Here is a 14,609-nt window from a genome sequence, read left to right as displayed (position 1 = left end):
GTGTGTGCGCGCGTGTGTGTGCGTGTGTGCGTGTGTGTTCGCGCGTGCGCGAGAGCATGTGTGCACTTGTGTACCAGGACATTGGCAATGGAATTCAAAAGACCTAGCTTTGAATGCTAACTCAGCAACTTGGTAGCTGTAAAACATCAGGCCAATAACAACCTCTCTGAACTTTCCTCATCTGTGCAATGGGGCTGATGACAATTTCCTCTGAGGTCAAAGAGTCAGGACAAGGCAGTGCTTCAGAAAAGTTGTTACAGTTGGGAAGCCTCCTTCAGAACTTTTTTAAAGTGTGGATTGCACTTGTTCAAATCTTCTCAAATACAGCAGTTGGTCTGAGGTGGAACCCAGGAAATTGGCATTTTATTTTATTATTATTATTTTCTTGGTGTTGGATATTGGACCCAGGGGTGCTTTAGCACTGTGCTATATCCCCAGTCCTTTTTATTTATTACTTTGAGACAGGGTCTTGCTATGTTGCTTAGGCTAGCCTAGAACTTGCAATCCTCCTATCTCAGCTTCCTGAATCACTGGGATTACAGGCATGTATCACTGTGCACCGCGTGGAATCTGCATTTTTAAAAATAAGCAAGCAGGTGATTGTGAGGTGGAGTCTTCTGAGAAACTGCATCATGTGTGTGATCCTGTGTTGCAGGACTCTCCCAGGCAGAGTATGCAGGTGAAGCCATCATGCAGCACAAATGCCAGCAAAGCCTCCTCCAGTGCTCCTGAGATCCCCAAGACCACACCATGCTGTAGTCACCAGGTAGTGCCTGTCCAGCCACTATCCTGCCCTGTCTCCCCCCTGGCCATATCCTGTGCTCCCAAGGCTGCTTGTGTGGGACTCCCTTTGCAGCCATTCTCAATGTCAGAGTGCCCTTGTCTGTGAGGAGGACACTTTCTCTGAATGCTTTGGAAGGTAGAATATGGGGCTGTAGCTCTCTGCAGCTTGGTGTCATATTTGCCACCAGACACTAGAAACATACAAATTACCTCCAGCTCCTCAACACCTTATCTTTTGGGGGGCTAAAAACATGATCTGAGAGTTGGGCCAGGGATGTTCACCATCCTGGTGACCCTGACAAAGTACTGAGTTCTGGTATTTCTTCTGGGACATCTTACAAGGGGCTGGCCTGAGTGCAAACCTGGTGATGTGGTAAGTGCATATGGGTTGACTGGCAGCTCTATGGGAGTGGAGGGAGGCTATGGCTCTGATCTTTGCCTCCTCCATCAGCTCCTTCCTTTCACATGAAGGCTTCTGCCCTATTATGCCCAGAGGCCCAGGCTGTTGGTGCCCCTCGTTCTTTGCTGATAAATGCATCTCTTCCTGTATCTAGGGCTTCTGCACCAGAGTCACGATCTTCCTTGCCTTTCAAAGACCTGCTGTCATCCAAGGCGACTTCAGTGTCCTTGTGAAAGACCCACCCATCACCCATGCCTCATGTATCTTCTGAACCTTCTCAGACACAGTGACATCATTCCCACTTCATACTGTCACTCACATCCTCAGTTTATACTAAATTCAAGGGATTTCCAGAGTTGGCTGATCATTAGCACAATTTGGGGAGCTTTAAAAGATGGATTCAGAAGGAAAATGCTAATTCTATATGCTCCACATACTAAGGGTATTAATTCAGGGAATTAGAGACTGACACAGCTGCTGCAGGGCTTGGCCATTGCTAAGGTCCATGTGCCTGTCCCCAAAGTGTCGGCTTCCCAGGGCTCACCTGGAAGCTGCATGGAACCTTCAGAAGCAGATGCTGAGGCTCGGCCTGCAGCTGTGGGCAGGTGCAGAGGAGCTGGCTGGGAAGTTGCTGCTTGCCCCCAACCTACCCGTGGGTGGCCCCCACAATGGCCTACCTCTTTTTCTGCATCCACTGGCAGAATCTAGCCTGGGACCCTAGAAGAGAGGAATCTGGGAAGTCTGGCTTCCAGGGAAGACAGTGAAAAATGGTGACAATGTGTGGAGGTGACAAGAGATAGTACAGCCCGGCCACCACCAGGTAAAGCCAGGTCCTACCCCAGATCTGAAGGGTTTTCAACCCACACTCCGTGTCCTAAGCCACTCGGACCCCTGTGGAACTACTCTTCAAGAACTGATGTCTTTCCTGCTCCTGCCACTCCCCAGAATGTCTGAAGTCCTTCCAGCCATCAGTGGACACGAAAGATGAGACCCTGGGCAGCTAAGTGTGGACTAAACTTCCTGCAGTTTCCTTCCTCAGAAGGAATAGTTTTTGCTCTAGGATAAACCCAAACTCTCACCATCTTGGCCTCCAACCGGAGATTCTGCAGCTCCATTGGGAGCAGAATTCTTCATTCAAATGTCCTGCAGAACTTCACCACATGTGACCGGTGCTGGGAACTTCTGGCCTCTGTGTTGGGCAGCCTTCTTCTGTTGTAGCCTTCTTCTGTCTGGGCGAGGAGGGTGATGGTCAGGTTCTGGAGAATGTCAGGCAGAAGGGAAAAGGAGCTCCTTCTCAGCCCAGAAAACCTTGCCATGCATACAGCGTCGTGGATCTGGGGTGCTAAGAAAACAAGCTCTATTGGCCGCCCTCCACTCGCTTCTGCGTGTGGCTCTTGTAGTTCAATGGCCAGACTTCTTTGGAAAGCGACAGAGCCTCGAGGCTTAATATCTGGGAATGGAGCTAAACAGAAATTTGTGTGCCTTAGACTACAATTTTCCATGGGCCTTGTCATTTTTTCCCAGAGCAGCTCTGGCTGGGAGGACTGGAAACTCTTTGTTGATGGGCTGTGTCCTGGGCTGGGTGGAACCTTCTTTAGGGATCCTACTTTTGTTCCATTTTCCTTCTCTAGTTCTGCAAACCCAGCCTGGAATCTGTGTGTGCACACCTGTGCAGGCCTGTATACTCATTTAAATGGGAGAGACACTAGATCCTAAATTCTTCTTGGTAAATTTTGTGACAAATGTAGTTTTGAATTATTAAGTCCACATGATAGGTGTCTATTACTTTTTATTTATCTTGAGTGAGTTAATAGGAACTAGCAATGGAAAAAAAAAAACTGTATTTCTGCTCCTCTGTAGAGAATAGCTAATTTGGGAAAAAGCTCCAAGAAACAGCAGTCTAACATCATAGACTATTGGAGCTGAGAGAAACTTCTGCTTTAGTTCAACAAATATGTTTGGAGCATCTGGTAGGTTCTAGGGATTTGTAAGCAAACAAGAAACTGTTCCTGTCCTCAGGGAGTTCAGAGTCTAGTAGGGGCAACAATGAGAATTTGATCAATGAATAAAGGTTCTCTGAGGTTAGGGCAAGCTACCGTAAACTCTTTGAGGAGTGAAAGATTTCTGGAGAAGGCCTCCCAGAGGAAGGTATGTCTGAGTTACGTTTTGCTGTCTGAATAGGAATTTAGCAAGGAAAAAAGTAGGAGAAAGACATTACTGTCAGAAAGAACAGGGACATGGGCATATTACCTCCAGAAGTAGGTTCAGAAATCAAACCATCTGAAGGCATGAAGTGGAGGGGGAGGAGGAGAAAAATGTGGGAAGGGACCAAATCTGAAAGTTGAGCTGACGACAGGATCAAACTTTTCCTCAGTAATGAGGAGCTATCTCAGGGAATGAAGCAGGGCTCAGGGAGGATGCATTGGAGGAGACAAAACGGGAAGCAAGAGACCCTCACAAGGAAACTGCAGTGGATGGGGGAAAGCAGCCAGGCAGGGCAACAGGAAGGGTGAAGAGTTGATGGCTGGTATTGGTTTTCTTTTTGCTGCTACAACAAATGACTACCAATTTAGTGACTCAAAACGACACAGCTTCATCTCCTTATAGCTCTGGAGGCCAAAGTCCCCAACAGTTCCACTAGGCCAAAGTCAAGGTCAATTCTAGTCCAAGTCAAGTCAGCAGAAGTGGTTCCTTCTGAGACTGCAGGGTAAAATCTGCCCCCAGGTGGCCTTAGAGGCCACCGGCATTCCTTGGCTCATGGCTTCTTCCTTCATCTTCAATACGTGTACCACACCAGTCTCTGCTTCAACCAACCACCTCTGTTGAACTCCGATCCTCCTGCATCTGTCTTACAAGGACTGTTGTGGATATTCAGGGCCTAGTTAAATGGTCTCCCCATCTCAAGGTCCCTACCTTATTCACATCTGCAAATTTCCTTTTTGCCGTATAAATTAACATGCACAGGTCCCAGGGATTAGGATGTGGACATGTTCAGAAGGCCATTGTTCAGCTGACTCTCTGGATGCCGAAGACTTTGGGAGAGGTTAAAAAAAAAGAAGAAGAAAAAAAAAAAAAAAAAAGAAAAGTAATACAATTTGGTGACTGACTGGTGGGCAAGGGAGATAAAAAAGAAATAACTGAGGTAACTCCTCTGGTTTGTGCAGTATGTAGATGGTGGTGTTACCAACTAAGAGAAAGAAGAGCGGATTTGTGGCCTAGGTGTGGGGAGATGGGAAATACTGTTCTCAGTTTTGAACACATTGAATTTGAGATGTCCAGCAGGCCACCGGGCATATGGAATTTAGAGGAGAGCTCTGGACAAGAAAGAAATCTTTCACTAATGGGGGGTGTGGGTCAGGTCACTCAGGGAGAACATATAAATGAAGTTCTTGGGCTTTATGGTAAATCAAACTCATCTTGGAATACAGTGGCAGGTTTAGCAAAAACACAGGTGGCCCTATTAAATTTGAATTTCAGATAAATGAGAAACAATTCTATAGTCTAAGTTTGCCTCAAATATGGAACACACCTGTCTCCCCCACCCCTCCTTGTTTATCTGAAATTCAAATTTAGCAGGGTGTCCTGCACTTTATTTGGTGAGTCTGCCTTGGGAGCTTGGTAAAATGTGCATTCATGGACGCCACACCCCAAGGTTCTGGTTTCGTGATCTGGGGATAAGGCCTGAGAATCTTCCATTTCCAAGTTCCCCAGGAGGCTACAGCCGCAGAGTGAGGGACGGCTGAAAGAGAGTGGGGGATGAATGACTCAGGGGTGGGCTCTGGGGATCTCAGCTCTTCAGGGAGAAAGAAAAGAAGCCAGAACACAAGCTGAGAAGGAAGAGAGAGCGCAGGAGGAGGCTAACCATCTGTGAGGGTCAGGGCATGTCGGGATGAGTGTCCGTGCAGCGAGAGGCTGCAGGAGGCCGATGGACAACCTGGGGCCTGTGGTGACCAGCAGATTCGTGAACTTCTGTGGCCACCCCTGCAGCTGTTGGGGGAACCTGGGGACAGTGCCTGCATGTCTGTCTACCTGGGGGTGTTCCCTGCACAGGTGGGCTGTGCATGACCTAGAAGGGCAGGAGTGTGCATGCCTCAGGGATCCCTCCCCAGTGGGGTGCAAACCGGGGGTCAGTGGCCCAATCTCTGGCCTCCAAGAGCTCAAACCACTCTGCTTCTTAGAGGGGCCTGGAGGAATAGTGCCTTGTCACCCACACTGGTCACCTGCTCTTTCATCCCACTTGGTAGCTTTGGTCCTTTCCTCTCTCAATCCTGCCTGGAATCACCTTTCCATTATATTCCCTGCACCATGGCCTTGCAGCAGGGGTTGCTTCTTGGGGGGACTCAAACCAAGACCTCAGAGATGGCTGTTCCCAAGGAGTCACAGAGCAGCTAAAGTTCTTTCATTTCACACGGCACTTCCACATCTCAGAGAAGGAAGGAGGCGAAGCTCGCCGAACACTCCTGCTACCGGGCTCTGCTGTCTCATTCACGTTCACAGAAACGCAGGGAATGATTATGGCCATCTTTCACATGAAGACCCTGGAGCTTGGGGAAGATAAGCAGCCTGCTAAGGTTGACAGGCTCAGCTGGTGATGGAGTTGGCCTTTGGACGTCAGTCGGCTGCCAGCAGACAGAGGACGGGTATTGGAAGATGGCACCCACACCCCAGCATCCTTTCCCTCCCCTGACCAGCCTCTGGATCACATTTTGTTCAGATGGTACTTCAAGGGCCATGGCTCCTGAACTCTCAGCTCTTGGGTGACATTCTTGGTCTGCTTCCCCAGTGAAATGTAGCACCCAGGCCTGGTACCCTTTCAAATGAAGCCTGAGTCCTGTGTCTATCACCTCTGTTGACCTGAACATTATACCTCTGTCTGACCCTAGGATCACGTTCACTTTTGAGACAGCCCCAGCCCTGTGTGAGCTCATGTGAAGCTCTGGGGTTACCTAAAACCCCTGGGTCTTTTTCACCTGGACTGCTGCCAACTCAGGATCCTGGGTGCAGAGGACAGTGTAGATGAGGAACTAATAATTTTCATCCCAAATGCAGGTCTGGACATTTATTGGGACTGTGGTTTTCATGCAATAGGTGTTGATGCCTCTCTATGGCCATTTATTGGTGATTCACAGATTCATATCCATGTGTCTCGTGTTCCCAAGCAGATCACTAATTCCTTGGGGACAGAAGATATGCTGCATCTCTCCTGCATTGTCCACAGGGCCTGGCACAAAGGTTTGTAAACAGTAGGTGCTCTACAGGCATTGCTATGGCCTGACTGAGGAACAAAGGCTCCACTTGCAGTTCCCTGATACTACCAGCACCCTTGATGGTACCCTGCCAGGATCCAGCTGCTCTAGTGCCCCATTTGGACCCCCTGCAGAGTAGCTGCTTCTGGCAGGATGGCTGGAGGGTGGGGTGAGTGAGACAGCCCTCACCCTGGAGCCCAGAGAACTTGTCTGAAGCCAGCTCCAGCACTTGGCCATGTGCTGTTCCCTCACCTATAGGTGGGGACAGTAAAAATAGGTAACATGTATTGAACCCATACTAGCAGATGTGATGCATCCTTTCTTTATCCAGTGAATTCAGAATAATAAACATCTGTACTTTTTAGACAAAGAATCTGAAATTTAGATTAGTTAATTTATTTGTTCCGGGTTACAAAAAAGAGAGGGACAGAACTGGCATTTGGTCCCCAGCAGTCTGATCTGCCTTTAGCCTTAGACGTGATCAACCCATCACCTACTAGAATATTGCACCTGTTGGAACAGGTCAATGGAACCTCCAGGAAGAGTGACCACTGCCCTGCCTGACACACAGCTGGCCGTTCAGTAGTCCTCTCCCTGACCTCCTCCCAGCCCTTGCTTGCTCCCTTGCCTTAAGGCAATTCTAGAACCAAGGGGTGGAAATAGCAGGGGGTTTAGTTTCAATACAGTCAAAAAAAGATCTTTCTGTGAAGAACTTTCTGACAATTTGAGTTGTCTGGGAGAGACCTCAGTTTTTGGAAGAGGAAGACAGCCTGCTGGCCAGCTCCTGATGGTGGGTCTCCTGTCCCAGGTTGGAGGAATTAGGGTGACCAGGGAAAAGTTGACCAGGAGACTTCGGACCTTTGAAAAAAGAGTTTGTTCATTCAGGGGTCATCCCCCCTCTATGTCTCCACACCATCCATCACCAGCTGTGTTCACTCACCCCACATCCCTACATCCCTTGCTCAGGAACCCAGGCTCATGACCTACCAGGCCCTTCCATCATGGTAGGAACAGGTCATAAGAGACAAGCCCTCCCAGGACCTCAGAGCAGGAGTAGGTAGGACTTTGCAGGTGTGTTCCCCTCCGTCCGCCCCAACCCACTCCCACTTTCTCTCTCTCTCTCTCTGGTGAACTTTTTCTCCTCCTTCTAATCTTGGCCTATGCATTTCAAGCTGACCTTGATCACCCCCTTTCCTCCATCTCCTCCCCAGTGGATGGGCTGCGTTGGCCTGTCCCATACCATCAGAGCTCACTTCTTGTCTCGTCTCTAGGGCGTGTCCCTAAGCCGTGCACCACAAGCCTTTCTTGCGTCCTCCCAGCCTTGGCTAACCCTGAGCACAGGGGTTCATGATCTGGGTGCCTGGCCTGGAAGAGCTCCCCATGTGGATGGAGGCAGGCCAGGTCAGCACAGGGCAATGTGTCAGCCAAGAGAGGAAAGAGCCAAGAAAGACAACAGACCTGGCCTGAGCAAGTCAAGGGGGGAATTCGTGGAAAAAGAAGTGTTGAGTTTTAAAGTCTCAGCGGGAGGTAGGAAACCAAAAAGGGAAGGAGAGAATGCTCAGCCAAAGACCTGAAGGGGCAAGGCCCCCCGCTGGGAACTGCAGGGGGCTGAGTCAAGCCTCCTGGGCCTTGCAGACAGCTGCTATTACTGGTGAGTGGAAAGGAGGATGCATGGAGACCTCCCAGGTTCCTGGAAGGGTGCTGGTGGGAGGAAGTGCTTTGTGGAAGTGCGGGAGGACCAGGTGGGGGTGCCCTGAGGTGGAGAGGTTGGCTAGGAGCCTGTGGGATTTCAGTGTACGGGAGGACACCCACAGATAAAGGCCACGAGACCAGAGTGAGTGGGGCATAGGCAGATGGGACAAAGGGGACACCTGGCTGGGACATGGGAAGGAGAAGGAAGGGACAGGTAGGTTGGAGAAGGTTCCTGAGGTGACCAATCCTGAGAGTCAGTCAGGGGCAGACCTGTCCTAAGTGGTCTCTTGAACATCACCTTCTGTCTTCCTAACAGTCCTGCTCGAGCTCCACCTTACAGGTGAGCATTTTGAGGATCAGACAGGATAAAAGATTTGAACCAGGGCCTGGCACATAGTAGGTGCCCCATACACAGCACAAATGGATGCATAGCAGCACGCAAGCCCAAGCACATCTGGCCTTAGACTTGGGCTCTGTCCTGTCCTGTACCATGTTGTAGGAATTCTCTCCACCTCCACAATGATAGTCCCAGTGGTAGGGAGGATGAAGTACACCACTTCCCCCGAGCCTGATGTGCTAGTGGCTCTGAGCGGCCATGTGCCCCCAAACCTGGTCCTCCTGTGCATTTCCTCCAACGCACTTCCCTCCCAGGAACCTGGGAGGCCTCTACAGGCCCTCTTTCCTGCTTGCCCGGGTGACACTGTCTGCAAGGCTCACATGAACCTTAGCTCAGCCTCCTGCATCCCTCCAAGCCAGGAGCTCACAGGCCACATGCTTTTCCCCCTTCCGGAATCTTCCCTGACTGCTCCTGGGGCAGCTCCATACCAGCTGCCCTTTTGAAGGTGCTGTTTGCTTTTCCTGCTTCAAGTTTTATCATTTTCTCCAGGAAAATATTTGTGTTCCCATTACTTTAATCATGCCTCTTGGGTCCAGCGGGGAGGCCTTGGAAGAGAATTAGCCCTGCGTTTTGTTTGCTGTACTGGGAGAACAAACAGGCTTGTTTGATTTACCTGTGTTTTCCCAGTAGGTGGACCCCTTGGAGCAAACACCGAGCAGACCTGCTTCCTGCCCTTGGATCTGGAGTTGACTGTGGAACGCTTCAACCTGAGAGGGCTTTGCTAACGCTGGTGCCGGCGGAGTGGGCCAGACTGCTGAATGGCTTCCACAGAGCGTGAGCTCCTCCATCACACCAGCCACCTGGACCTGAACTGAGCAGCCCTTGAGTCCAGGGAGCGATGTCTTCCTCAAATAGCACTCTGGCCCCGAAACATTTAAATGGATAGATCTAGGAGTGAGACTTCAGAATGAAAGTTTCCAGAGATGAGAGGGTGGGATTAGATAGGAGCCTATGACCAAAAAGAAAACTAAATTTGTTGGGGTGCAAAGGGCCCTGGTTTTGGAGCCACATAGAACTGGCTCAAATGCAGTGATGGATCAGCTATTTATGTTCGGGTTGCTCAGGGTTGAGGGTTACTTCCTTCATTCTGCAACGTGCAGAGAGCCCTTCCTATGAGCCATCACTAGCTGAGGTGTTAGGATGCTTCAGTGAATGATATACACGATAATCCCTTTGGAACTTGAGATCCAGTAGAAGGAGACAGACATAAGAAAATCATGTACCAAGTTAGAAGAAACTGAGAACAATAGAATAGGATGAGGGTGTTTGGAAGGGTGTTGTGGGTGGGGTGGGGTGCAGTGTAGATAGGGTGGTAAAGAAGGTGATATTGATTTGGAGGGAGAGTACTTAGTTCTAGGACTGAGTCCAACCCCAAACTCTTGTGTCTGTACCAATTGTCTCCCAGTTGGGCAAGACCAGGAAACTGGGCCAGGGTACTCCCTAAGTGGTAGTTTTTCTCCTGTCCTCCTTCCTTATAGAGTCTTAGATATTAGTCCGAGTGGAAGACAGACAAGAGGATGGTGTTGGGGATCCCAGCAGGGCCATTGCCAGAGCAAGGCAGGCATAAGGTAGAGAGTTTTGAGAGCAGATTGTCACCAAGATGGCTATGACTGACCTTGAGTTTGGAGTGAACGCTGGTGGGGGATGGCGTTGGTGGGTGGGGGTGCCTGGGGAAACTGAGGATCATATATTGACACTCACTGTGTTCCCTGAATTTGCTCTGGAGACAAATGAGTCAAACAAACCTCTATTGAGGGCCTATTAGGAATCAGGTGCTTCTGGGTACTCCCCAATTCAGGTTGTTCTCGTAGCAGTCCTCTGAGACAGGTAAGAGTATCTCCATTTTACAGCTTGGGAAGTAGAGGCTCAGAGTGGAGGCTCACATGAGTGAAAAACTCATGTGTTGCTCACTGGCTGGGACAGGTTTGGATCTGTCTGATTCCACGGACTAGTCATTTATTACTTCACGATCGTGACCAACCATCCCATCTGAAGAATCACCAACATCCCTATCACTGTCAACATCATCAACAGCACCATCAGCCTCATCGTAAATGGCCCCATGTTTGCAGGCAGCAGGGCAACAGGGTGGAGTCCCAACCTCACCACTTAGATGGTTTTGAGCAAGTCAGAGCATCTCTCTCAGTGTCCTTATCTATAAAATGGGTGTAAACACATCTACCCCAGAGGGTGGGAGAAGTGTTGAAATCAGCGATCTCTAACCTGCTCGTGTCAAGATCATCGTGACCTTCATAACTGTCCTCGTATTTCTTGCCCTCTAGGAACATTTGATGCATCTGGCCACTTCCTCCTCTTACTTCTGTAACCCTCTCTTTCTGGTTTTCCTTCTAGCTCTTTGATTTGCCCTCCTTTGCTGGCTCTCTCTTCCACAGGACTTCTAAACCTTTGTATCTTTCAGAGCTTGGAGGTAGCCTCTCTTTCCTTTACTCAAGTTCCCTAACTGCTTCTTCCATCCCATCTAAGCACCACTTCCTTGGAATATCATACCAATCTCATACCAGCAGGGTACGGTCAGGGAAATAACCACAGAGAAAACTGTGGGGACCGACAACCCCACCCCCAGGAAGGAGACTCCTTCCCAGGATCAGATGGGACTGAAAGTAATCTTTTCAAAGAGGAGTTATGGGGCCAATCCTGGCCAGAGTTTTTGCAGGAAGTCAATCTGCAGCCCTTTAATCTTTCTGTTGCTTCCTGGGTCTGGATTGACTCAAGTGGCCAGAGCCTTCAGACACCTCCCGACCCCAGACACATCTATACCAAGATGTCAGTGACAGGGACTCCCTTAAAGAGTGTCCCCCATGCCTGGTGTGGTGGTGCACACCTGTTATCCCAGCAGCTATGGAGACTGAGGCAGGAGGATTGCAATTTCAAAGCCAGCTTCAGCAAAAGCGAGGTGCTAAGCAACTCAGTGAGACACTGTCTCCAAATAAAATGCAAAATAGGGATAGGGATGTGGCTCAGTGGTCGAGTGCCCCTGAGTTCAATCCATGGTACCAAAAAAAATGTGTCCCTCACTACTTGGGTTTCTATTTAGCAAAGAACCAAGTAGAGTCCTGGAGAGAGAACTCCAGTGAGGGACTGGGGACATTTGTAGGACACTTTCCAGAAAACTCTGAAATAGTGCCCCTTTGGGGCTTAGGGCTTCTAACCCCACACTGGAGGCTCGTTCTGTGACAGATGGTCCCTGTTGGGCTGTTCTCACACACACACGAGCAGAGGAATTTGTTGAGGTCCTCTTGGCCCCAGGAGCATTTGAATCAGATGCCAGGAAGAACAGATTGCCTGCCCTTATTCTGGGGGCCGTGGGTGGATGGGTTTGAGAGAGCGTTTCCAAGAACGCTTCCCTTCCACGTTCAGGAAGCGAGGCACTTCCCTCTCTGCTCTTTTGAGGCTGGCATAAGGATGAGAGTTGCTTTGGGGGTAACGTCTGTACTGTCTCTGTCCCGGTGGCTCAGGAGAAGTGTGGGGGGGGGTGAGTCACTTTTGGCATTGTCCTTTGTGCCCTTTGCATAGGGCTATCCAAATGGTAATACTACCATCTGCTCCCCACTGCCCGATTAGCATTCCTAAAATAGCTCAGGGCCAGGGGGCCATAACCTTGCTCAAGAACCATCCGAAGTCTTCCTCCGCCATGGGATGAAGTCCAGGCTTTGGTTTCATAGGCAAGGTCCCTACAATCTGGCCTTCGTTGGCTTTTCCAACCATATTCCTCAGGCTTTCTCCACCCAGGGTGTCCCCTCCAGACTGACAGGTCCACCCTCCTTTCTTGGGATGCACTGGCTCGTGGCTGTGACCACACTACTGTGTTGGTTAAGTACCCTTCTCTCCGGCTCGCTGCCTATCTTAACTACTCCCTGTTCTTCCAGACAGTCCAGTCTTCTGAAGTCCTGCCTCTTCTCCTTGAAAATCTTCTTTGGTCCCTGTCTTCATTTACCCCTGGCCCCATATGACCATCCAGAGGTCTCCCTGTGTCCTTTCCTGTGGGAGAGGGTTAGTGACAAGGGGACTACCTACTAGGGTGTAGTCAGGGAGTGGGGAACCCCAAGTGTAGTACAGTGACTCCGGCTGGGGTCAGGGGTGCCATCATCTCCCAGACCTGAGGAACAAGGGGGGGAAATTCCCAAGGAACTGGCAGGAGAGACTAAAGAAGGTACAGGCCATGGCCTTCCATGGAGCACTGTGATCAGCTTGCGGATAGCTTTCTAGGAGGGAGTCGGGAAGTGCACCTGCCTCGCTGTCCTCCCGCCCATCTCTCACTTGGCCTCTTATTGGCTGGGACACTTAGAAGCTGGGGGGTCAGGGAGCCCATTGTGCAGTCCCTGCAGGTCAGTCCCCACCAGGGCAGGCAGGAGAGTGGGGAGGGGGGAAAGGGATTCCAGCTCAGCTGAAGGTCTCAACAAGCTGTGAAGACTGTTCCAAGTAGGAAGGTTCCTTGGCCCTAGCTGATCAGCTTTGCTTCCCCGGTAGGAAAACAGAGGCTCAGAGTAGCTTCACGCTGGACGGAGACCACACAGTAAGGCAGTGTCAGACTGACACCAGAGTAAGTGTGAGCCCCTCTGTTCATGGGTCAGTTGGTTCTTTGGAACAGAATAAATTATGCACTGCGGATCTGAGCTTAAGCCCTACTGGCCATGCTGGCTGTATGGCAACTGGTGAGATGCCCTAACTCGAGTCTGTTTGCCCGTGGCGGTGGGTGACCCCAAGGAAGTGCTTCCCAGCTGTAAGTGAACGGAAGTGACGAACACAGCGTGGTGGGTGGATTTTCAGGTTGGATGCTCACCTGGCTCCCTGGACCCAGAAATGAATTCTAGGGGCAGTGTGTGTGTGTGAGTGTGTGTGTGTGTGTGTGTGTGTGTGTGTGTGTGTGTGATGTATATTAAGGACAGAGATCTATAGTAGACTCTGAGAAAGCTGTTTCACTAAATGCAGAAACGCCTGGAATCCAAGCAGCCCTGGGATCCTCTAGTGGAGCATAACCCAACCCAGGAAGGAAAGCCCCCCACCCCACCACAGACCTTACTTTGTCTTCCCTCACCCAATTTCCCTCGAGCTTTTATGGGAAATTAAAAGACAGTTGTGTAGTGTTTTCCAATTTTCAAACAGTCCTATTTATTTTTCTTTATATCTCCCAGTAAGCCTGTGAAAGAGGCAGAGACAAGATTAGAGAAGAAGGAAGAAGTCAGAGAGGTCCGGTACATGGCCCAAGACCCCCCAGGGAGAAAGCAACGGAGCCAAGCAGTAGAACTGACTCTGAAGACCCTGACCTTTGAGAGGGCCATGCCTGGACTCTCCCTCCATGAACCCTTCCTTTCTCTGAATCTCTTCCTATCTCTCTCTCTCCTTCTTTTAGTTCTACTCTTTTCCTATCTCCATCTTTCCCCTTCTTTATCTCCATCTTCTCCCCTCTCTTTCTCTTCTCTTCTCCTTGCTCTTTGGAAAAGCCAGTGACGCCTAAGGCACCATTGCTTGCTTCTTGATGTTGAGAGTGACTGTCTGGAGGTAGATTTGTTGGGATAGCCCCTGGGAGGAAGTTGGTTTTTGCTTCGTCCATCAACTAAGGAGCAGTCTGCAGACAGTACATGGAAATCACAAGCACCATAAGTCATTGAGCAATCTTTTCCTTGAACCAATTACACTCCGACATCTGCTTACTGTTTAATTATCTTCTGACTGAGGAAATGGAAAAGTTGACAAATAGTTTAACCCAACAAGAGTCAGGTTCCTTATTCTACCCGCCCCCCTCCCCAACCCTTTGTGAACAATGTTTATAGGACACCAATCTGCCAACATCTCCTAGTCTCTCTGGGACACTGGCAAAAAAAAAATATAGACAAATATTTATATTCCATGAACTCAAGATGGTTTTCATACTTTTTTTTCATGTTTAACTGATTTCAAATGAACGACAATGGCCCTTAATGTGGTTACAAGAATTTGCCATTAATTTTCACTTGAAATTGGATCCAGCTGGTATCTATGCCTACACTGAATTCTAGTTCTTAATGATCTGCCTTCCAAAAACATGGGCCGTTTCCTGCTGGCTGACTGGCACAACTTAGTGGGGGCATCG

The 14,609-nt window shown here is 49.7% G+C and overlaps 1 long non-coding RNA gene across 1 annotated transcript; it reads left to right on the top strand.

The window, feature by feature from the left end:
* The first annotated feature begins 661 nt into the window (after nucleotides 1–661).
* LOC144377702 (uncharacterized) lies at nucleotides 662–14,396 on the top strand. The gene is made up of 2 exons (XR_013438714.1): nucleotides 662–766; nucleotides 9,146–14,396. It is a non-coding gene; the product is annotated as an uncharacterized LOC144377702 (long non-coding RNA).
* The last annotated feature ends 213 nt before the right edge of the window (nucleotides 14,397–14,609 follow it).

The sequence above is a fragment of the Ictidomys tridecemlineatus genome, chromosome 5 (assembly GCF_052094955.1).
Source record: "Ictidomys tridecemlineatus isolate mIctTri1 chromosome 5, mIctTri1.hap1, whole genome shotgun sequence".
Classification (NCBI taxonomy): domain Eukaryota; kingdom Metazoa; phylum Chordata; class Mammalia; order Rodentia; family Sciuridae; genus Ictidomys; species Ictidomys tridecemlineatus.
Note: the sequence above shows the minus strand (reverse complement) of the source record. Positions and strands in the feature narration are given on the sequence as shown.